This window comes from Ursus maritimus, unplaced genomic scaffold (genome assembly GCF_017311325.1).
Source record: "Ursus maritimus isolate PB19 unplaced genomic scaffold, ASM1731132v1 scaffold_26, whole genome shotgun sequence".
Lineage (NCBI taxonomy): Eukaryota > Metazoa > Chordata > Mammalia > Carnivora > Ursidae > Ursus > Ursus maritimus.
Window position 1 is genome coordinate 19691010 of NW_024425119.1, and position 23871 is coordinate 19714880.

At 42.9% G+C, this 23871-nt stretch overlaps 1 protein-coding gene across 1 annotated transcript in view; it reads right to left on the reverse strand.

Moving 5' to 3' along the window:
• LOC103677817 (cationic amino acid transporter 3-like) overlaps positions 1-6866 on the reverse strand; it is a 72013-nt gene extending 65147 nt beyond the window's left edge. Inside the window, 1 exon segment of the mRNA XM_040642213.1 lies at positions 6213-6866. The gene's annotated coding sequence lies outside the window, so the exon portion shown is untranslated.
• Positions 6867-23871: the final 17005 nt, after the last annotated feature.

A 23871-nucleotide genomic window follows, 5' to 3' on the forward strand; every position in this document is an offset into this window, starting at 1 on the left:
ACACACACACACACACACACACACACACACACACACACACTCCCAACCAGATCTACAGTTTCCAGCTCTCTATTAAATCCAAACTTCTAAGATTGTATTTATAAGTCTTTCTTTTCATTGTTTTTACCACTTTCCTACTACTAACATTTTCTGTGGCTCCTACTTGAACAGGACAATCTTTCCCCACACATGCACATCCTGCTGGCATTAACATCAGCCCTCACACAGACTGTCACTCTCTGCATAAAAACACTCTTTCTATACCCTGTTCAACATGACGTTACTTCCAGAAACAGTTTGGTCACACCAACAGATAGATATCAGATCTCTGCAGATGCTCCACTTACCCCTTGCCCTCCCCTCATTAATATCCAGCACCAGAACTCAGTGCCTAGAACTCTGCACTGGGAGAAATCCCAGTTAGGGAAGAGGGTAGGGGAATAGGTGGTGAGGTGGAGCCCAGGAGCAGAGCTTCTGCCTGATGATGCTTTCAGTTGCCTGTCCTTTCCCAGCTGAGGTCTGAGGTACAAAGACTTAAATAGCCACAGCCAAGAAGGTGCCCCAGGCTCCACATAGCGGTTTGTCCATGTCAGAGATCTGACACAAGAACTGAGGACCAAGTCTCTTTCACAATAGCAAAGTGAAAGTACAAGGAAAGTAACTCAACTCAGGTCAGACAAAGTGTATTATCTGTGACATTTATGATTTGCTCATCATCCCCTTTATGTGTGACAACAAACAGAGAGACGATACAGAGTTTTATTCTTTCCACTGCTTTTCTTTACTTGGAAAGTAAGTTACCTGACGCGTTGGCATCAGGCAACATGAAATGATTCCCCATTGCAATAACTACATATAAGGCTAGCCTGCAGGGGCGCCTGGGTGGCTCAGTCATTAAGTCTCTGCCTTCAGCTCAAGCGTGATCCTAGAGTCCTGGGATCAAGCCCCACATCAGGCTCTTCCACTGGAAGCCTGCTTCTTCCTCTCCCACCCACCCCCCCCCGCTTGTGTTCCCTCTCTCACTGGCTGTCTCTCTCTGTGTGTCAAATAAATAAATAAAATCTTAAAAAAAAAAAAAAGGCTAGCCTGCAGAAGGGAAAAGTGTGGTACAACAGTCAAAGGATTGAATGGTGTGTAGAACAGGACTTTACTTGTTTCAGGAGGATAAGGAAGTATCCGTGAAATGCCCTTATAGTGTAAGCTCCAAGAGAAAAGATTATTTCTGTATTTGCTACCATTTTTTTGTATACTATCAGTAAATAACTACAGAAATGGATTCAGTGTACTTTGGGTTGGGTCTAAAAATAGAAATTGGATGGTCTCTCAAGGAGAACCACACAAAGTTTCTAAGTGAGAAAAACTGGATTCAATCTATTAAAGATCAATTTCAACTAAGTATAAAAGAATATGAAGGCAAATTCCAAAATAGAAAATTTAGGAAACACAGTGATTCTTTGTGCAAAAGAACTCAAGCAAAAACAACATTTTTCTTCCCCCATACTTCATCAACACCACCAGCATTACCCCCAAATCATCACACACTCATTTACACACACTGCAAGACAATGGTGGCATATATAAAATTCCCTTCTCTGGGAACTTACAATTTAGTGCATTTTGTGAACACCTTCCCACATGCAAAAATAAATAAAAAATATATCGACTATGAACCAGGAAGGGTATTCCTAAGTAAGATATGAACAGTCAAAGCCACGGCATGTCAAGATCCCAAATGACTTTCTAGTAGTTGAAAGGTAAGAATAGTAAGGACCACATTTTCCAGTGTTGGCAAGACTAATGAGAATCTTCTTTGCACTGTGGGTCCTGAGACAGCTGCATGGAAGAGGTAGGAATTACCCCATCATGGCATTATGTATAACTGTTTCCCAGGAACACATAAATTCAAGCTACATCTTCAGCTTGTCCATGATCCAATAAACAGAGCCTCTTTTAGGCCTTCCTTCCATGCCCCCCACCAAAAAACACAAAACAAACCCCATCTTGTCAACATCGGCCACAGCACCTTCTTTCATGATATGTCTCCAAAGGTAAGGGAAACAAAAGAAAAAATGAACTTTTGGGACTTCATCAAGATAAAAAGCTTCTGTACAGCAAAGGAAACAGTCATCAAAACAAAGAGGAAACCCACAGAATGGGAGAAGATATTTACAAATGAAACTACAGACAAAAGGCTGGTATCCAAGATCTATAAAGAACTTCTCAAACTCAATACATGAGAAACAAACAATTAAATCAAAAAATGGGCAGAAGATATGAACAGACACTTTTCCAAAGAAGACATACAAATGGCTAACAGACACATGAAAAAATGTTCAAAATCATTAGCCATCAGGGAAATTCAAATCAAAACCACCTTGAGATACCATCTTATGCCAGTTAGAATGGAAAAAATGCACAAGGCAAGAAACAACAAACGTTGGAAAGGATGTGTTACACTGTTCATGGGAATGCAAGTTGGTACAGCCTTTTTAGAAAACAGTGTGGAGATCCCTCAAAAAGTTAAAAATAGAGCTACCCTATGACCCAGCAATTGAACTAGTGGGTATTTACCCTAAAGATACAGACATAGTGAAGAGAAGGGTCATATACACCCCAATATTCACAGCAGCATTGTCCACAATAGTTAAGCTATGGAAGGAGCCTAGATGCCCTTCAACAGACAAATGGATAAAGAAGATGTGGTCCATATATACAATGGAATATTACTCAGCCAGCAGAAAGAACGATTACCCAACATTTGCAGCAACATGGACGGGACTGGAGGAGATTATGCTAAGTGAAATAAGTCAAGCAGAGAAAGACAATTATCATATGGTTTCACTCATTTGTGGAACATAAGGAATAGCAGGTAGATCGGTAGGAGAAGGAAGGGAATAATTAGGGGGGTAAACAGAAGGGGGAATGAACTACAAGAGACTATGGACTCTGGGAAACAAACTGAGGGTTTCAGAGGGGAGGGGGGTGGGGGGATGGCTAGCCCCCTGATGAGTATTAAGGAGGGCACATATTGCATGGAGCACTGGGTGATATACGCAAACAATGAATCATGGAGCACTACATCAAAAACTAATGATGTACTGTATGGTGACTAACATAACATTATAAAAAAATTTTTTTTAAATAAACATGACAAAAAAAGAAAAAAGAAAAGAAGAGAAACATTCAAACTTACCTCCCAGAAGTCATGGGAACACAACCTCAGCAAAAGGATCACTTATCGGGCATCCCCCCACCTCTGATCTAACTTTGTACTATATTCTCTTTACATGTTATGTGGAAGAAGCTTTTATTCTCTTTTGAAAATAAAAACTCCTTAGGGTAGAACCTGCTTCATTTCTCACATTGAGGTTAGAAGCATAATTCTGCAAGTAAATATTACTAGGTGCAATCAAGACTTGAACTTGAAGGCATGGCAGGACCCAAACTGTCTGCTCATTAGACCAAGAGGAAACACAGACACATCTTCCAACTCACCTACCTACTGTACAGCACAACACGTCTCAAATCCCATCCCAGTCTGGCAGAGGCTGAATTTCAATTCAATAAAAACCCATTCTGATGCAGGCTAACATGCTCCACACCAACTGTGTGTAGACCAAATCCATCCACCCAAATGTAGTCCAAAATCTATGTAGATGCACACTAAAACATTTTGCTTCCTTCCCACAATACCTATGGAGTCCATGCTAGCAGCAACACTATACTAGTATCATTGCACCATTATTTGGGTAAATAATCAGATAACCAGAGCTTCCCTAGAGGCTGTATAGATTCCATAGTATCCAGTATCATTCTGGGATGGTTGTGAACAGGTGCCTTTTCTAAGTCCCTCTTGGATAACTGCAGAGAAGACAGAGTGAAATGCAACATTCATCATTCATGATTTGACATATTGACAGGTTTAGATTCAGTCAGAATCCAGTGTTGGAAATTCTTCATATTTCTATCACATGAAAATAAATGATCAGCTTGACAAATCAGAAAAGCCTGAGCTTCTGCTTCTAAAAGTCTTCAGAAACTAATGGGCTATCATGAAGAATCAGAAAGCGATCATCCAAACAGGAATCAGAAAGAGAGCTGGAAAATCCCAGGTAGGGTATGCAATTATGGGATTAGAAAGTGATGGGATACACTGATGTCAATATTAAAAATCACTTTCTTCTCTATTTCTTCCTATGATTCTCCACTCCATTTTCTCAATCCTGAATCCTGCCAACACAGAACACCTAATAAAAGTCCTCAGGAGAAAGCAGTAGAAGGAAATCCATCTACTTCTGCCTGTCTACTTCATTTTCCAAACTACAACTATAACATAGGGGTGCACTGACACACAGCCATTTTTTCCAATAAGCCTTACTAAACACCTTTGTTTTTTACCCCAAATCCTCCCTTTCCTTGTAAGCACAGAATCTAGAAATCCTTCCAGTGGTCCCATCCATCACTACACTCTGTCTGCACATTTACACTAGCAGTTTTGAGTGGTCTGAGCCCATGGCTCCTTCTTCCACATGCTTGTGCCCAATATACACCCTCACTGATACACTACACAGTGTGGTTTAGGAAAGGCCAACTATCTCTCTAGTTATCTTCTTTCATATCTTAAATGTGTCCTTCTGTCCTCCCATGTAAGGACTGGGCTATCTCTGTCTCTCTGTCCTCTCTCACCACACTCTGCTTGATTCCTTTCATAGCCCTAGGTAACTATTCCCACAGCCACCTGCTCCCTTGGAAAGTGAATTGATTTGTTTTATTGCAGGAAAGACACCAGATCATCTGAGTCATGTGAAAGTTGTATCATGCCTCAAAGTCCTGAGATCTTCTCCAAATATAGATCCATATGACTTTTCCACCAAGACCCACCAGCCTCACAACATAATTTACAACAAAGAGCTTCCATCACTAAGGGACAATCTGTATGCCTTTTCCTTAGTTCTTTCTAAACACCACTCTACTTTGTGATATCTGTGATAATCAAGAAAGGTACAAGGATATACCAAAAGAATGTAATGCAGAAATCATATTTATCAATTTGAAATGTCCTTGGTGAAGAAATGGGCCTTTCCACATGATATTGTTTTAACGAAGGTTAAAATAAATCTGCCTTCTAGGAGCACATAACATGTATCAATTGATAACAGAGAGAAGTAGCCCAAGAACTGCTAGAGGGCAGGGGAAGGCAACCTAGAAATCAACATTTGCCACATATAATAAAAAAAAAAGAGGTGTCATGTATGGATAAGTGTTGTCTAGGCTGCTGGTGTTGGGGTGCTATCAACAATGTACATGGCGGTAGGGAGGGTGGAGGGTGGAGAACAGTTTAAGACTCCAAGGGCTTTCAAAATTAAAGAGTTGCCAATATGTTTTGTGATAACAGCAAACTGCCTCTTGGTGACTCAGTATTTTAAAGACCACTAGGCCTCCACACCCCCAGGGGACCTTGGTAATCTTTCCTCCTACAGCTTGACCTGGTCTATAACCAATCCCCACCACAACTTTTTTCAATTAGATAACAAAGGCAGGGAGACACATTCAGCAGCTGTAAAAATAGATATTTAGCTCCTTGAGCCTGGAGAAAGAAGCCCCTCAATTCCTCTATGGTGATGGAGGACCATCTCATTAAACTGGATCTATTATTCTGCAAAGTACGCACCAATGTCCTCCCTAAGAAGATACACACAGACACTTTCAGAATCTCCAGTGAGAAAGAAGACAAAACATGAAGGAAGCAGCAAAGTCAGGTGGAAGAATCTTCATTCGTTCCAGGAATGTGTGTAAGCATACTGTGTGCTGAGCCCCGTGGGAGAGGCAAAGGTGAAGAAAGCAAGCTCCGCACCAGGGCAGAAAGGAAAGGCCATGAAAGAGGGCGAGTGTAAGAGGCGGAGAGGATCCCGGAAGAGAAGCACCAAGGATTAACCCTCGTAAATTGTATTTTGCTCATCAGAGCTGAGAACCTTTCTAATCTGGAGGAGAACACAGTGTAGGCCTCCCTATCGCTCTGAAGCTAAAAAAACAACCCAAACTTCCAAGGTACTGGTCCACAGCCCCCAAACCACAGCCTAGGTCTGGTGCCAAGAAATACCCTCTGTTCAAACCCCACACAGCTTCTATAGCTAGTGGCATCCAAACCCAGCCTTCTTCCTCTCTGGCTTTCTGTTTTCCTGCCAAATCCATACACAGCAGAAATCACTTACCCATGGCCTTTTTTTTTTTTTTTTTTTTGCCTCAGAGGGGAGAGACCTGAGAAGAAAGTGCAGACGAATCCAGAGACGGGTAAGGAGCTTGGCCAAGCAGCGTCAGGACTTGGAGTAGAGTTTAGTGGGGCTCTCAGGGAATTGAACCACTGGGGAGGCGGAGTTCTGGAGAGGCGGGGTTTTGGGGAGGCGGGGGCTCAGTAGTGTGAGCGCTAACAAGGCTGGGGCTCAGGGATTTGGGGCCAAAGGGAGGAAGAGGCATGGGGAGGATGTGAAGGTAGGAAGGAGGTAGATAAGTTAGAATCCAGGAGGAAATCTGAAGTGTGCTGTCAGGCCCTGCACGGGTCAGGAGGTGGACTAGGGGCTTCAATGGGACTTTGCGGAAGAGTTTGTTGGCAGCAAGATGTGAATTTAGAAGTAAACAAGCTCTCCAGGGTCCTGGGTGTGGAGGAGGTCTAGCTGGCAGAAGGAGAGCATGGGGAGCCAGGTGGAGCCCAGCCTGTGGTGATTTGGAGGCCAGTCCCAGACCCAGATAAGAGACCACTCAGCAGTCTGTAAACAAGGACAGAAGCACCTCCCCTCCCTCACCTCTCTCCCAGAATCTCCTACAGGTTCCTCTACCACCACCATCCATCCGTGCCTCAACCACATTTTGATTCATGGCAGTAATAAAACTAAAAATAAATTGTCTTAAGCTTTACCATGAGGGATTTCTGAGAGTCACTCAGTGTTCGAGCATATTCTGAATGAATGAGCATTGAGCCTTGTGCTTCAGGAAGAAAAGATATAGTCCCTGCCTACAGAGCTTCCTGCTCTAGACAGTCTTTTGTTTTGAATGTTTTTTTAAAAATTATTTAAAAGATTTTATTTATTCATTTGACAGAGATAGAGACAGCCAGCGAGAGAGGGAGCACAAGCAGGGTGAGTAGGGGAGGAAGAAACAGGCTTCCAGCAGAGGAGCCTGATGTGGGGCATGATCCCAGGACGCCGGGATCACGCCCTGAGCCTAAGGCAGACGCTTAACGACTAAGCCACCAAGGCGCCCCTAGACAGTCTTAATGTAGTGCTTCCAAGACCCTGAAACAGTGACCAAAGAAAGATGCTTCCTTCTTCCCAGAATGTTAATCTTCAGAGACAAGACTTCTCAGAGGTGGAGAAGGTGGGACCTACTTAGAGACCCAGGGCTAAATGCACAGTGATGGGCCCACAAACCATGGGTCTCAAGGAAAAGGGACATCGCTGCCTCTACTTATAGTGTTGAGATGCCTTTAAACGCTAAATTAGGTTCCTTTCTCGCTGAGAGACGCTGGGGGTGGAGGGAGGGGAGAGAAGAGTAGCAGCAGGTCCCTAAAGGGGCAGAGTCTATACTAACTATAGGAAGACAGAGCATTGAACTTGGAACAGACAGAATTGCTCCAGATCTCAGGAAGAACCTCCCCCTGAGGAGACCTACAAATCACACCGACACTGCCCTGACACATCTCCAGGAGGCATGGACCAAGGGCACTAATAGGACACCTCCTGTGTTCCAGGTGCAATGCTGGGTAGTGGATGAGTGACCAGCCAAGACTACAAAACCAGGATTCCTAGAGGCAAAGGAGACAGGCAAGATTGACAGGATGGCCGTCATGACAGAACAGTAAGGGAGGGACATCTTGGTGTTTGATCTGTGTCTGTTCCAACAGGCCTAGGCTGTCTTCCACCGCCTCAGGCTGTGGTTTCCCCTGATGTTTATCTGCTTGAGGGCAAGGGGTGGGTGTGTCCATCCTTGTATCTGGTCCCAAGAGCAATCCCTTCCCCTTTCTCCCTGTACTATTCACTTCCAGGTAGGTAGAGGGCTAGAGGCTGGGGAAAATGCCAGGGTCCCTCCTGGGAAGTTAGTGTTTTTGTTTTTTACCAGGGGGAGGGAGGGGAGGAAGGAAGGGAATCAAAGTGGTGAAAAGGTAAGACTGGAGAAGGGGCAGAAGCAGGGAAGCAAGGGTACTACCTTCAGAAGGTGGGGATGTTCGGGTTCAGGCTCTAAACATCATCCTTTGTAAGATCCCTCAGGGTAAAACAAGTCAAGGGAGCAGAATAAGGAGCCACTAGTGCCAGAGGCAGGACAAGAGATGGAATTTTAAGGCACCAAGGTAAACGGGGGATCCCGCTACTCCCTGAGAGAAGCTATGGCCCTGGCCATGTCACCTTGTTCCTGTGTCCCCTGAATATTCCCACCTTTCATCCCCTCTATTGCAGGGACCTATTACAATAAATATTAAAAAAAAAAAAAAGCAAGGAAAAGAACTGGGCCAGGGGCAGGGGGGTACAGAGGATGCAGAGTTGGGGACATAAGTCTCTCATGCTAGTTGGAGGACCTGGAAGGTGGAGCCTATCCAGGTGATGTCACAGGAAGTGTCTGAACCTTGACAGGGGGAGGAGGGAAGAGGAGAGGAAGGAGGGGTGTGAGCCAGAGACAGGGAAGAGGCTGAGAGACACAGAGATAAGAGAAGCAAGGAGAGAGAGCAGAGAGGGTGCAGGGATGGTGGAGGCAGCACAGGAGACAGACAGAAGGAGATGGGGGAGACACTGAAAGGCTCACAGGGTGAGACTCACACAGATGTGATGGGAAGAGAGACCCTCAGACACTGAGGGAGGGAGGCAGGGAGGGTGACAGCCAGAAGGGAGGCTGAGGACAGCCCCAGTCCTGGGAAATCTCAGAACACAGTATATCTGGAGTCAGAGAGACAGACACACAGGCCCACAGACAGACAGATGTGCTGACAGAGATGAAGGTGAAGGAGGCCAAGATGGAAGGAAGCAGACAAGTTGCAGGGAGGAAGGGGGAGGCAGCAGACAGAGAGAAGGAGGCAGGTGTGCAGCAGGAGGGGGAGCCAGGCCAGGGAGGGGTCTGCACATGGGCTCCAGGAGCCTCTTCCCTCTCACCTGACTCCTGCTGGGCCCAGGCCCCTCTCAGGAGCTGCTGCTGCTGGAAGGGCCCAGAAAGCTGAGAGGGCGAGGCTGCTGCCAGGGCTACCCCAGGCTCCCTCCCCGTGCCCACCTTGGTGTCCCAGAGGCCCTGCATGGATATGGACACTGCCTCCCCTCCTTCCCTCCACAGTGCTGCCATCCAAAGAGGCCTGAGCTCAGCCCTAATTTCTCAGAGGTCGTGCAGCCTGTCTCACCCTGTGCAGGGGAGTGAGGGCCAAGGAGAAAGAGAAACTGAAGCAGGCAGGCAAGGGAGGCGGACAAGCTCTGGATAAGGTGCTCGATACACTGGTTAGGGATCCCATGGAGGACAGGGAGAAGAGGTGAAGGCCTGGGACTGAGTCTGAGTTGAGAGCTGAAGAAGCACCAGGCACAGTATGAGCAAAATAACCTACTAGTGACTGTCCATTAACTTGGAGTCAACAGTGTAGACAGGTTCTGAGCAGTCAGGTTCAATGCCTTCAAGCAGCTCCTCACTAAAGTGTCCCCAGAAATATACATATGAACTCACAAAAGAAAATAAAATGAGGCAGAGAGAGAGGAGTTAAGATGGTGGAAGAGTAGGGGTCCCCTTTTTCAGCTGGTCCCCTGAGCTGAGGTGGATTGGTACCAGACCATTCTGAACACCCATGGAATCAGCCTGAGACGCAGGAAGTTACATCTGGATCTCTACAAATGAACATCTCTAGCACTGAGTATTGAGGTACCAAGCCGGGAGCCATGAATCTGTGCACAGATATAGGAAGATAAACGGAAGGGGGAGGGAGCCAACATGCTCAGGCACCGGGAAGCTGTAGCCACCTGCACTGGGGAATGGCCAGACTTGCGTACCGGCACCTGTGAGAGAGCAGACTGAGACCATGAGCCTGGGAACGTGTGCAACCGGACTGAAAACCGGAGCTCTGGAGTGAACTGAAACGGAGCTCCGGAGGGTGTGGGGGCAGCTGGTGACTGGCAGTGTTAGAAACACAAAGGACAGAGACATGCCGGCCTTGGAAGTGAGGGCTGGGATGCCAGCTGCAGGGTTTTAGCAGCACCAATAGAAACACAGTTAAAGAGGCCAGAAGAGCTCAGTGGAGAGTAGACTGTGATCTCTCTGTTCTGAGACAGAGGCTAGGATTCGGCCACTGTTGCTCACACTCTCAGAAGAGGCACAGAAAACTGCCAGGGAAAGCCGCCAGAGAACAAAAGCCCAGAAATACCAGCTCACATTGTGCCCATCCCCATCTCCTCTCGCAGGGGACAGGGAGACTCTACCCAAACAGAGTTGCCTGAATATCAGTGTGGCAGGCCCCTCCCCCAGAAGACAGGCTGAAAAACCAGGAAGCCCACATCCCTAAGGTCCCTATAAAATAAGAGCACACTACCTGGGTCCTGGTCAATAATTTGGGCATTGGGCAACCCTGCAACCTCCCCTCATCAGAATGATGAGAAGGAGAAATCCCCCCCCAGCAAAGAAAAGACAATGAGTCTGTGGCCTCTGCCACAGAACTGATGGATTAGTATATCCAAATTATCAGAAGTGGAATTCAGAGTAACAATGGTCAAGATGGTGTGTAGACTTGAAAAAAATATTAACTAAAATATTAATGAGAATATAGAATCTCTAAGGGTGGAAATGAGAGCAAATCTGGAAGAAATTAAAAATACTATGAATCAAATGCAGTCAAAACTAGATGCTCTGACGGCCAGGGTAAATGACGCAGAAGAACAAATTAGTGAATTGGAGGATGGGATGGTAGAACAGAAAGCTAAAACAGAAACTTGGCTCAGAAATAAAAACAATCTCAAGAATGTAGGTTACGGGAGATTACTGACTCAATGAAATGTTCCAATGTCAGAATCATCGGCATCCCTGAGGGGGTGGACAAAGAGAGAAGTTTAGAAGAGATATTTGAACAAATTGTAGCTGAAAACTTCCCCAATCTTGCAAAGGAAACAAGAATTCATGTCCAAGAGGCAGAGAGGACCCCTCCCAAATTCAACCACGACAAACCTACACCATGTCACATCATAGTGCAATTCACAAATATTAGATCCAAGGATACAGTATTGAAAGTAGCCAGGGCAAAGAAATTTCTCACGTAAAAAAGGCAAAAATATTAGCATTACGTCAGACCTGTCTACGCAGACCTGGAATGAGAGAAGGGGGGGGGCATTTTTAAAGCTCTTTCAGAGAAAAACATGCAGCCAAGGATCCTTTATCCAGCAAGGCTGTCATTCAGAATTGATGGAGAGATAAGGACCTTCCAGAATCGCTAGTCACTGACCAATTTTGTAACCATGAAACCAGCCCTACAGGAGATATTAAGGGGGTTCTATAAAAGTAAAAAGGCCCCAAGAGTGATACAGAACAGAAAGTTACAATCTATAGGTACAAAGACTTTACAGGCAACATGACATCATTAAAATCATATCTCTCAATAATCACTCTCAATGTGAATGGCCTAAATGCTCCCATAAAACACCACAGGGTGGCAGATTGGATAAAAAGACATGACCCATTCATTTGCTGTCTACAAGAGACTCATTTTGAACCTAAACATACATCCAGACTGAAAGTGAAGGGATGGAAAACCATTTTTCATGCCAATGGACCTCAAAAGAAAGCTGCAGTAGCAATTCTCATATCAGACAGATTGGATTTTAAACTAAAGTCTGTAGTTAGAGATACAGAAGGACACTATATTACTCTTAAAGAATGTATCCAACAAGTGGATATGACAATTATAAATATCTACACCCCCAACAGGGAAGCAGCATGATACACAAGCCAACTCTTAACCAGAATAAAGAGACATATAGATAAAAATACGTTAATAGTAGGGGACCTCAACACTCCACTATCATCAATAGACAGATTACCTAAGCAGAAAACCAACAAAGAAACAAGAGCTTTGAATGCCATACTAGACCAGATGGACCTTATAGATATATATAGAACACTACACCCCAGAGCAAAAGAATACTCATTCTATTCGAATGCACATGGAACATTCTCCAGAATAGACCATAGGCTTGTCACAAAACAGGTCTCAACCGATACCAAAAGATTGAAATTATTCCGTGCATATACTCAGACCACAATGCTTTGAAATTGGAATTCAATCACAAGGAAAAATTTGGAAGAAACTCAAACACTTGGAAACTAAGAACCATCCTGTTCAAGAATGAGTCAATAAACCAGGATATCAAAAATCAATTTAAACAATTTATGGAGACCAATGAGAACGAAAACACAATGGTACAAAACCTATGGGACAATGCAAAGGCAGTCCTAAGGGGAAAATACATAGCCATCCAAGCCTCACTCAAAAGAATAGAAAAATCTAAACACAGCTTTTAGATTCTCACCTCAAGAAGCTGGAACGGGAACAGAAGAATAGGCCTAATCCATGCACGAGAAAGCAGTTGATCAAGATTAGAGCACAGATCAATGAATTAGAAACCAGGAGCACAGTAGAGCAGATCAACAGAACTAGAAGCTGGTTCATTGACAGAATAAATAAGATCGATACACCACTGACCAGACTTATTCAAAAGAATAGAGAAAGGACCCAAATTAATAAAATTATGAATGAAAAGGGAGAGGTCACAACCAACACCAAGGAAGTAGGAAGGATCATTAGAATCTTTTATCAACAGCTTTATGCCAATAAATTAAACAACCTGGAAGTAATCAATGCCTTCCTGGAAACCTATAAACTACCAAGACCGAAACAGGAAGAAATTGATTATTTAAACAGACCGATTAATTATGAAGAGATTGAAGCAGTGATCCAAAACCTCCTGAAAAACAAGACTCCAGGGCCTGACGGATTCCCTGGGGAATTCTACCAAACATTCAAAGAAGAAATAATACCTATTCTCCTGAAGCTGTTTCAAAAAATAGAAACAGAAGGAAAAGTACCAAACTCATTCTAAAACAACCTTCCAAATAACAAAACTCCAGGCCCGGACGGTTTTCCTGGGGAATTCTACCAAACATTCAAAGAAGAAATAATACCTATTCTCCTAAAGCTATTTCAAAAAATAGAAACAGAAGGAAAGCTACCAAACTCATTCTATGAGGCCAATATTACCTTGATCCCCAAACCAGGCAAAGACCCCGTCAAAAAGGAGAATTACAGACCGATTTCCCTAATGAATATGGACGCCAAAATCCTCAACAAGATACTTGCTAATAGAATCCAACAGTACATTAAAAGGATTATCCATCACGATCAAGTGGGATTCATACCTGGGATGCAAGCGTGGTTCAATATTCGCAAATCAATCAGCGTGATACATCATATCAACAAGAAAAGACTCAGGAACCATATGATCCTCTCAATCGATGCCGAAAAAGCATTTGACAAAATACAGCATCCTTTCCTGATTAAAACCCTTCAGAGTGTAGGAATAGAAGGTACATTTCTCAATCTCATAAAAGCCATCTATGAAAAGCCTACTGCAAATATTATTCTCAATGGGGAAAAGCTGGAAGCCTTTCCCTTAAGATCAGGAACTCGACAAGGATGCCCACTCTCGCCACTATTATTCAACATAGTACTAGAAGTCCTTGCAACAGCAATCAGACGACAAAAAGGGATCAAAGGTATTCAAATTGGCAAAGAAGAAGTCAAAATGTCTCTCTTTGCAGATGACATGATACTCTATATGGAAAACCCAAAAGAAGCCACTCCCAAACTATTAGAAGTTATAGAGCAATTCAGTAACGTGGCAGGATACAAAATAAATGCTCAGAAATCAGTTGCATTTCTATACACGAATAACGAGACCGAAGAAAGAGAAATTAGGGAATCCATCCCATTTACAATAGCACCAAAAACCATACGTTACCTTGGAATTAACTTAACCAGAGACGTAAAGGACCTATATTCTAGAAACTATAAATCACTCTTGAAAGACATTGAGGAAGACATAAAAAGATGGAAAGATATTCCATGCTCATGGATTGGAAGAATTAACATAGTTAAAATGTCCATGCTACCCAGAGCAATCTACACTTTCAATGCTATCCCGATCAAAATACCAAGGACATTTTTCAAAGAACTGGAACAAACAGTCCTTAAATTTGTATGGAAACAGAAAAGGCCCCGAATCTCCAAGGAACTGTTGAAAAGGAAAAACAAAGCTGGGGGCATCACAATGCCGGATTTCGAGCTGTACTACAAAGCTGTGATCACAAAGACAGCATGGTACTGGCACAAAAACAGACACATAGACCAATGGAACAGAATAGAGAGCCCAGAAATGGACCCTCGGCTCTTTGGGCAACTAATATTTGATAAAGCAGGAAAAAACATCCGGTGGGAAAAAGACAGTCTCTTCAATAAATGGTGCTGGGAAAATTGGACAGCTACATGCAAAAGAATGAAACTTGACCACTATCTCACACCATACACAAAAATAAACTCCAAATGGATGAAAGACCTCGATGTGAGACAGGAATCCATCAAAATTCTAGAGGAGAACATAGGCAGCAACCTCTACGACATCGGCCAAAGCAACCTTTTTCATGACACATCCCCAAAGGCAAGAGAAACAAAAGATAAAATGAACTTATGGGATCATCAAGATAAAAAGCTTCTGCACAGCCAAGGAAACAGTAAAAAAAACTAAGAGGCAGCCCACGGAATGGGAGAAGGTATTTGCAAATGACACTACAGATAAAAGACTGTTATCCAAGATCTACAAAGCCCTTCTCAAACTCATTACACGAGAAACGAATAATCAAATAAAAAAATGGGCAGAAGATATGAACAGACACTTTTCCAATGAAGACATACAAATGGCTAATAGGCACATGAAAAAATGTTCAAAATCATTAGCCATCAGGGAAATTCAAATCAAAACCACCTTGAGATACCACCTTATGCCAGTTAGAATGGCAAAATTGACAAGGCAGTAAACAACAAATGTTGGAGAGGGTGTGGAGAAAAGGGATCCCTCTTACACTGTTGGTTAAAATGCAATTTGGTACAGCCACTTTGGAAAACAGTGTGGAGGTCCCTTAAAAAGGTAAAAATTGAGCTACCCTATGATCCAGCAATTGCACTACTGGATATTTACCCCAAAGATACAGACGTAGTGAAGAGAAGGGCCATATGCACCCCAATGTTCATAGCAGCATTGTCCACAACAGCCAAATCGTGGAAGGAGCCAAGATGCCCTTCAACAGATGGGTGGACTAAGAAGATGTGGTCCATATATACAATGGAATATTACCCAACCATCAAAAAGAATTATATCACAACATTTGCTGCAACATGGATGGGACTGGAGGATATATTGCTAAGCAAAATAAGTCAAGCAGAGAAAGCAATTATCATATGGTTTCACTCATTTGTGGAAAATAAGGAATAGCAGGGAGCTCGGTAGGAGAAGGAAGGGAATAATGAAGGGGGGATAAACAGAAGGGAGAATGAACCAGAAGAGACTATGGACTCTGGGAAATAAACTGAAGGCTTCAGAGGGGAGGGGGTGGGGGATTGGGATAGGCCACTGATGGGTATTAAGGAGGGCACATATTGCATGGAACACTGGGTGTTATATGCAAACAATGAATCATGGAACATTACATTAAAAACTAATGATGCGCTGTATGGTAACTAAGATATCATAATCTAAAAAAAGGGAAAAAAGATATTCACCAAAAAAAAAAAAGGTAGTCACTAATGTGATACCAACTTGTCATGCATGTTAAGCTCAGAGCGTGGATGACCACGAGCGGCTCTCTTGGATCTCTTCCTCCCATTGTGTTGCCTCCAAACAGAGGGTTTGGTTTGGCTCTGTCAGCTTGTCTAGGGAGCTCTTTAGTTCCATCAGTGGAACTTTGACTTTGGGTGAAGAGCCAGCCATTAGGAAACCATTTGGTTCTGCCAGTAAAAGCCCCCAACTTTTAGGGAAAATGGAATGCAAATACAGGCCTCTGGGCTTCATGTGGTCATCATTTTGTTTCCTCTGTGTTCTTTCTGAACTTTTGCCCAGAAAGATGGTAACACTCCTTTTGTTACAATGAGTGTCCATTAGGACACAAATAAATGGTGCAGAGACCTGGAAAAGAATCAGAAAAAAAAATCTGTTTTGCAGCAGGGAGAGACAGGAGAACAAAAGAATAAAGGATTGTGAGTCCAACCTTGATCTGCCCCTGGCCTTGAAGGAGGCACCCTTACACCCTTGCCTTGGAGCGCAACTCAGTAAGTAGGAAGGTAGGATATGTTTCAGGGCCGTATAATCAATGAGAATACATTTCTGATGAGGTAAAAGAAAGTAATTTTGTCCTAAAATGAGAGTGATTATTTAGAAAGAGAAGCATAGGACAAAATCTGAACAGAAAAGAAAGTTGTAGAATGTTTGTGAAGGGAAAGCTTTGGAAAAGTATTTTATGTGTGGTTCGGACTGACTCAGAGTGAAATGAGAGGATTTATTTTATTTACTTATTTTTTTAGAGAGAGGGACGGCAAGGGGCAGAGGGAGAGAGAAGATCCCAAGCAGACTCCACACCCAGTGCAGAACCCGATGCCGGGCTCCATCTCACAACCCGAAATCATGACCTGAGCTGAAATCTAGAGTTAGACAACCAATCAACTGTTTCAGGTGTCCCTGAAGCAAGTGGATTTTAAAAGTACACTGGTATAAGATCAAAATCCTGCTTTTCTCTCTGTTAAAAGACAACATTTTCTTGTATTGTTGGTCTGTTTTTTATAAGAAATTGTAAAAAAAGATTTTTTTCTTTTCCTTGTCTGCCCAGGAAACTAAAGTTTCTACATTTTGTCTTATCAGGTCTCTGATTACTTAAGAGAACTAAAAATTCTCCATATTAAAGGAACTAAGTTTTGCCAACAACTGTAACCTTTTGTGAAATCTCTTATTGCCAGCTGGGTTAAATAGATAATTAAATATTAAACTTTGTAATGACCTGCAATCCTATTAAGGTGTGTGGTTTAGAACTCTTTGATGTTTTGAACAAACTTCCTAAGATTGGAATTCTCAATGAAATCTTTTTTATTAATTAAGCTTGTTTATTTGGTATGTTAAATTACAGGGGAAGTACGGTCCAAAAAAATGATGATAAATCTTCTCAGGCTGTGCTATTGGGTACATGCTCCACTGTTGTAGAAAATATAGGAAATTCCTGAAGTTTTAATATATTCTACTATAGGTTCATCACTTGACATTCTCATTATGAAATGCTGTGTGTCACAAAAATAACCAGATTTCCTTGTCAACTGCATTATAGTGAACTCTCATCATATCTTAAACCATGTCCATTTTTGAGTCTTTTCTAATATATGTTTATTATTCTGATGCTCTTGCAAAATATGTTTCCTCTTCAAGGAGATTCATGGAAAGGACTTTTGACAAATAGAGGGTTTGGTATTTTTAAAATCATAAAACTAAACTGGGTAAGAATTTTTGGAGCTAATGGAAAAGCTGCATTTAAACAGAACAAGTATGAGTAACATGGGGCTGAATGAATGGAGGAAGATGATGATAGCAGTTAGGACTCTTGTTTGAAACATTGCTAGTTCTAATCATGTTGGCTCTTCCAGATTTAAAAAGACTTTCTCTGAAGAGGTCTATGACGTGATAAAATATTCCTTTGAAAGCAAATTGAAAATTTTAACTTTTCTCTGAACCCTCCAGAGTTCAGAGACTCTTGGGAGTATTGTTTCTTTCATGACAATTGTAGTTGTTTACAAAAGGTCAATAAGAATCTGTTCTCCTTGTCACAGGACACCACTGGAAACATTGGTTACTTTGCCAAGGGTCTGACTACAATGTCATGGTTGAGAGAGGCCTGCATGGACTCAGATAGGACCAGACACCTTTGAGGAACTAAGATTGACTTTATGGAGCCAATAAAGTCCCTTGGAAATGTTGGCCAGATCCCTTGTTTACAGAGTTCCCAGCAACCTTACCAGTGAGTAATGGATGTCATTTCCTGGCAAGTGCAAGAACCTCAGGATATTTGGGGGACCTGGAGAAGAGGAATTCACACCAATCTACAGGTATTGCCAGCAAATCTGATCCTGGTATTGGGCTTGGCTTCTGGCCTCAAGAGACTATTAAAATTTCAGTCCAGAGATTCCTTATGAAAAGTAATAGCGAAGCAAGTTTGAAAGGACCTATAAGGTCAATCACTACTTTTGTTGAGCTTATGTAAATAATTAGGACAACTTTTTAAAAATGGCAATTGTTTTTCAAGTGAAGTAGTCTCAATTTGGCTCTTTTTAGAAATGAGGGTGATTTTAGAAAGAAAAATTATGTTTACATAACACACCTTTGTGGATGTTAAATTCCAATTCTGATTAACTGTCTTTGAATGTTTGTTGCTTACCTAAACTAGACAACTTCAAGTAAACTTCAGAGAAATTGCTACAATAGGTCATGTATAGACAATCTTTGTGCTTGCCACTTTGTGAAGATAATAAGGGGACCCCCTGGGCATATGATTACTTGACTAACTGAACAGTAGTCAGGACCCCTCAAGAATTGCATAATTCAGCTATAACCTGGACTAGTTCTATGTGGCTGTGATAAGAAATCACTCCTTAAAAGCCAGAGCAGGGGTACCTGGGTAGCTCAGTCAGTGAAGCATTTGACTCTTGATTTCAGCTCAAGTCATGATCTCAGCGTCATGAGATCAAGCTTCCCATCTGGCTCCTCACTCTTCAGGGAGTCTGCTTGAAATCCTCTCCTGCTTGTGTGTGCTTGCTCTCTCTCTTAAATAAATAAATAAAAATCTTAAACAAAAGCCAGAGCATATCCCACTCCATGGGGCTAACCGCGAACTTGTGGAAGTAGTGGATGGCCCCACTTTTCTTACAATTGGATAGAGGATACACTTGTGGATGCCCATCTCCCCAAATGGAGTTTTCCCCCAAATCCAGTGGTTCTCATAATTATTGTATTATTAAAGCTAGGCATTAGACAAAGAAAGCTTCTTGACCCCTTAATCTTTTTTTAAGGTTTATTTATTTATTTGAGAGAGAGAAAGAAAGAGAGACAATAGTGATGACAGGCAAAGGGAGAGAGAGAATTTCAAGCAGAAATAAAATTTCTTTTATTTATTTATTTATTTATCTATTTATTTATTTATTTATTTATTTTAGAGAGATAGATAGCAAACGAGGGAGGAGCAGAGGGAGAGGGACAAGCCTACTCCCCACAGAGCTCAGAGCCCAATGCCAGGCTTGATCCCAGAACCCTGAGAACATGACCTGAGCCAAAATCAAGAGTTGGATGCTTAACCAGCTGAGCCAACCAGGTGCCCCTTGTGTAGGATTTTAACAGAAATTGAGTGGTTGAATTCCAAGGAAAGGCATAGCTCCTGTGAAAGATTTCTTGACTTGGGCATCAATTTGGTATTAAACATCTGTTCATCGTGAGAGAGTGAAATGCAAGGACCAGTGAAATTCAAGGTAAAACTACAGAAGCTGGAGGCTTTGAATACAGAAGACAGGAGCTAGGACCTGGATCCCAGCTCAGGGTCCATTTATCCCCACTTCTCTTGCACCTGGTCTTCTTGAAGGGTGTATGGTTCAAATGGGACAGGGTCCCGTTATGCCTCCTTCTATATATCTCTCATTTCCCCTTCCCCCTGTTGAGTTCTTTAATAAGAATGAAAAGTATTTCTGGGACACCTGGGTGGCTCAGTTGGTTAAGCATCTGCTTTCAGCTCAGGTCATGATCCCAGAGTCCTGGGATTGAGTCCCACATCAGACTCCTTGCTCAGCGGGAGCCTGCTTTTCCCTCTGCCTGCCACTCCCCCTGCATGTGCTCTCTCTGTCTGTCTGTCTCTCTCTGTTAAATAAATAAACAAAATTTTTTTAAAAAGTAAAAGTATCCCAAGCACTGGCATTGGAAGGTGGAGGAGGGTGTTCCTGTGCTGTGTCTGCCTTCAAACCACATACAGGTCGTCCTGTCACCTGCTTCCAGGAGCTTTGTTTGATTCAGGTTTTCTAAAGAAGTAACGGAAACATTCAATTCCTCTTACCAACCTTGCTTCTGTCAGAACTCGTTGTTTTTTTATGAATTAGTTTCACAAATGACCAGTTTCTCACAACCTCAACTCTAAATTCCTTCATTGGTATAATTCTTAATTTTCCTCTCTCTGGGATTTCCTAGAAAGAGGAGAATTCATAGACAGTCCCACCTGGAAGCAAAGAAGCAAATAAAATAGCTTCTTAGCTTGTCTTAGTACCTTCCATGAGGCTGTTCTAGAAGAAGGGTGGTGGTTACGTGGGTGGTATACACACAGGGGCTGCTGTGTATTAGACTAGAAAGTAAAACACAGGATGGGATTGCCTTTTGACTGCTGTTTCTTTTTCTCTGCAAACCTCTTCTGACTGTAGCAGAGGTATAGAGACTCTGTAGCAGCCCAGTCTTAGCCATGAGCTTCCCAGAAAGAAAATTCATTGAGGTTCTCTGGAGAGGTGATGAAAAATAAGTCTCAGGGTTTGGTACAAACACACCACCCAACACCAGAGGTGCAAGACAGCCAGTTCCTTATAGCTGGTTGAACTCCTTCAGGATCTGTGTACACACACGTACACACTCATACACACACACACACACACCATACCCAAAATGTCTAAAAAATATGCCCATGTTTGTAGACATACCGAGAGAAATATATCCCACTCCTTTGCATATTTCCACTCAAATTCAAACACACATGTCCATACAGTATGCACACATACATGACTTTCACTGAGGTGTTTTATGAATATATGCACCCAACTGTGCCCCCTTTCCAAGCTCCTGATTGCAGGGTGGGGTCCAGTGAAGGTGAAGGAGAGAGTGTCTGAATATGAGCTGTCACTAAGTGTGTCACTGACTACGGGCCACAAACACATAGAAATTGTTTATTCATTATTCACTATTTGGAATCATCCACTGCTCTCCAGTTACCTCTATGATATCAAGTGTCAATGAGCCACACTATCCCGAGCAGAGTATAGCTCGGGGGTGTGCAGCACGAGCTTTGCTCAAACTTGGTACAAATCTGAGCTTCCCTACTCACTTTGCATAAATGATTTAACCTCTCTGAGCCTTAGTTTCAACCTTTGTAAAATGAGCACAACAATACTCACCTCATACAGCTTTTGTTTGAAATAGGTGATTATGTGTAGTGCCTGGAACAGAGTAGGGGCATGGTGCTCAGCTAATGGAGCTATTACTGTCACCATCATTTGGGGGCCTTGGAGATGTAAAGGAGTAATACATAAAAGAGATGTTCTTCTCCCTTCCATGGTTTTCAAATTTCATCAATGAGACAAGATAAATGCATGGAGAGTAGGACACAAAACCTGAAACTCTTACTTGAGCCATAGCAGGCAACTTACTCTCCTAAATTCAAGCCCTGCTTTAAAATTTTACCACATTTCAATGCTCTAATAAGTTGTTATTTTTCTTCTGTCATTCATCATCCCCATACTTCACTGCTGTACATAAACCACACGTCCACCCAGCCTTTCATTTCAGGAGTTGACTGGAGAATTCTTGAGAAAACAAATATTTTGAGATTTCATTGTGTATATTCCCCTGTTTCTGGGCAGGAGCCCATCTGAGGCATTCTACACCCAAGTGAGCACAGCCAGAGAGCCTGCGTCTTCCCATCTGCCCCATCACCCTCTAATCTCAGACAGTGTTTCCTTATGTTCAATCTCAATCTGTGTTCCTTCAATATTGGCCTCTTTATATCACTCATTCTGTTTGGGGATGAGGTACTCCAACCTTCAAACGATGAAGAAAATTCAAAAATGCCCACTTGGTAATACCGTTCTTTTGCCTATCACTCCAGGTCTCTGGAAGTATAGATGTCACATATTTTTATTAACCCATTAAAATTAATCAAAAGATCCCTTAAAAAGCATAATTTGGCCCCTGAAATTATATAACCCCTCATGCTGTCACCTGTTCTCTCCTTAAGGCTTTGGAAAACGAAATTGTCCTCATTTCCAGGACAGACAGTTAAGAAGTCCTATTTCATCCCCCAACCTCCACGTCTCCTCAATAAATGTCATCACATTATCACTCATTTGATTAAGGGACAGTACAACCCTGAGGCTGGGCATGACTGATGTGACATTTCCAGCCCATTCAGGCATCATATGAAGGAGGGGAAACACAATTGGCTGCAGACCTGACCTATGCAGTGCTTGCCCCAGGGCAGCCCCTGAGGACCAGGACAAATCCAGTGTGGGAACAGTGGGCATTTTCCCAAAGTGGGCAGAGTGCTAAGCCCTGCCATAGTGACTGACATGGGAGGCCTGGACACAGGGCAGTCAGACTGCACACTTCTCCCTCTTCCCCAAATTCAATTGCCTCAACGTAGGCTCCTCCTCTTGTGCTCCCAATCCCAAAGTTTTCAGACCTTCCATAGTGCTCATTTGAGGCCAGACACCTGTCATCCAACATCTAAGGCCAGTACTTCTCAAACCTGAAAGAGCATACAAATCACTTGGGAGCCTGTTAAAAATGCAAATTCTGATTCAGTAGGTCTGGGTTGGGGCCTGAGAAACTGCTTTTCTAACAAGCTCCCAGGTGACACCCTTGTGCGGATCCACAGACCACACTATGAAGAACAGAGCGTACATGACTGTAGCAGGTGCTCCAACTGTCTCCCATGAAAAGTCTATGTGTCCACATCCTCTGTCTGTCCTCCAGATGGCAATAATCATATCTCATCCCTTCCTGATTCAGGAATCTCACTCCATGGCACAATACACATTATACAAACCTGGCTCATAAATTCCCTTCAAATGTGAAAACACATCCCTCACAAAAGTCTCATTCTTTCATGACTCTTAAAGGTCCCTGTAGCCTAGAATTACTGTCCCAGTTGTTTTCCAACTCACCTGTCACTCTTCTATTTCCCAAATTGTTCCATAGGCATCCTCCTCCAAGAAGAGTCTCTTGACCAATTTCTCTCTCAGTTTCTACTCAGACCTTCCCTTCCAAAGTCATGATGCTTCATTCCCTAACCAGTTAATAATTCTTCCTATTTCAGTCCATTTTTCTCCCCATTTTGGGTATCACTTGTCTCTCCTCCAGGAATCTTAGATGTTCTCATGAAGTTTTTGTAATAGTCTTTCAAAAAAAAACATCTAAAGGAGTAGGTAAGTATATGGATAATCCTGCCTCTAGCAGGCGTCCCCGGAGTCACCTGCTTCTCTTGGGAACACAAGAAATTCCACAAATAAGAAAGTAGCTTCCTGTACCTCCCTCCCACCACAGGGCCCATACATAAATATGACAGAAAAGCACTAGCTCTCCTATACCAAAGCATAAAACTCCGACTGCATCAAGAAAGATGCCTGTTGTGCCCACGCTGGAACCAGTCTCATTTTCAGGGATTCCCTTGAGACAGATAGAGCGGGTTGGGCCGTCTATCAATTTCACTATTTCCAGCCCCTCCCCACAGCCTATGGGAAACGATGTAGTGGGACTAGGGGAGGTCATGTCAGGTATTCCCCCTCTCCAGCAACCCCCCCCCCAGGCCTGTATTTTCCCTGTTGCTCTTAGAATGAACAATACTGTTCTTCCTGCTGGCTGTAGAGGAAGGGGAGAAACTGCTTTGCCCTGAGCAAGATTCCACTCTGATGGAACACACAGGACAGTCACCAGAACTCAGGCATAGCCGCACAAAGAAAAAGCAAGTGCCTGAATATAGTTCTAAATG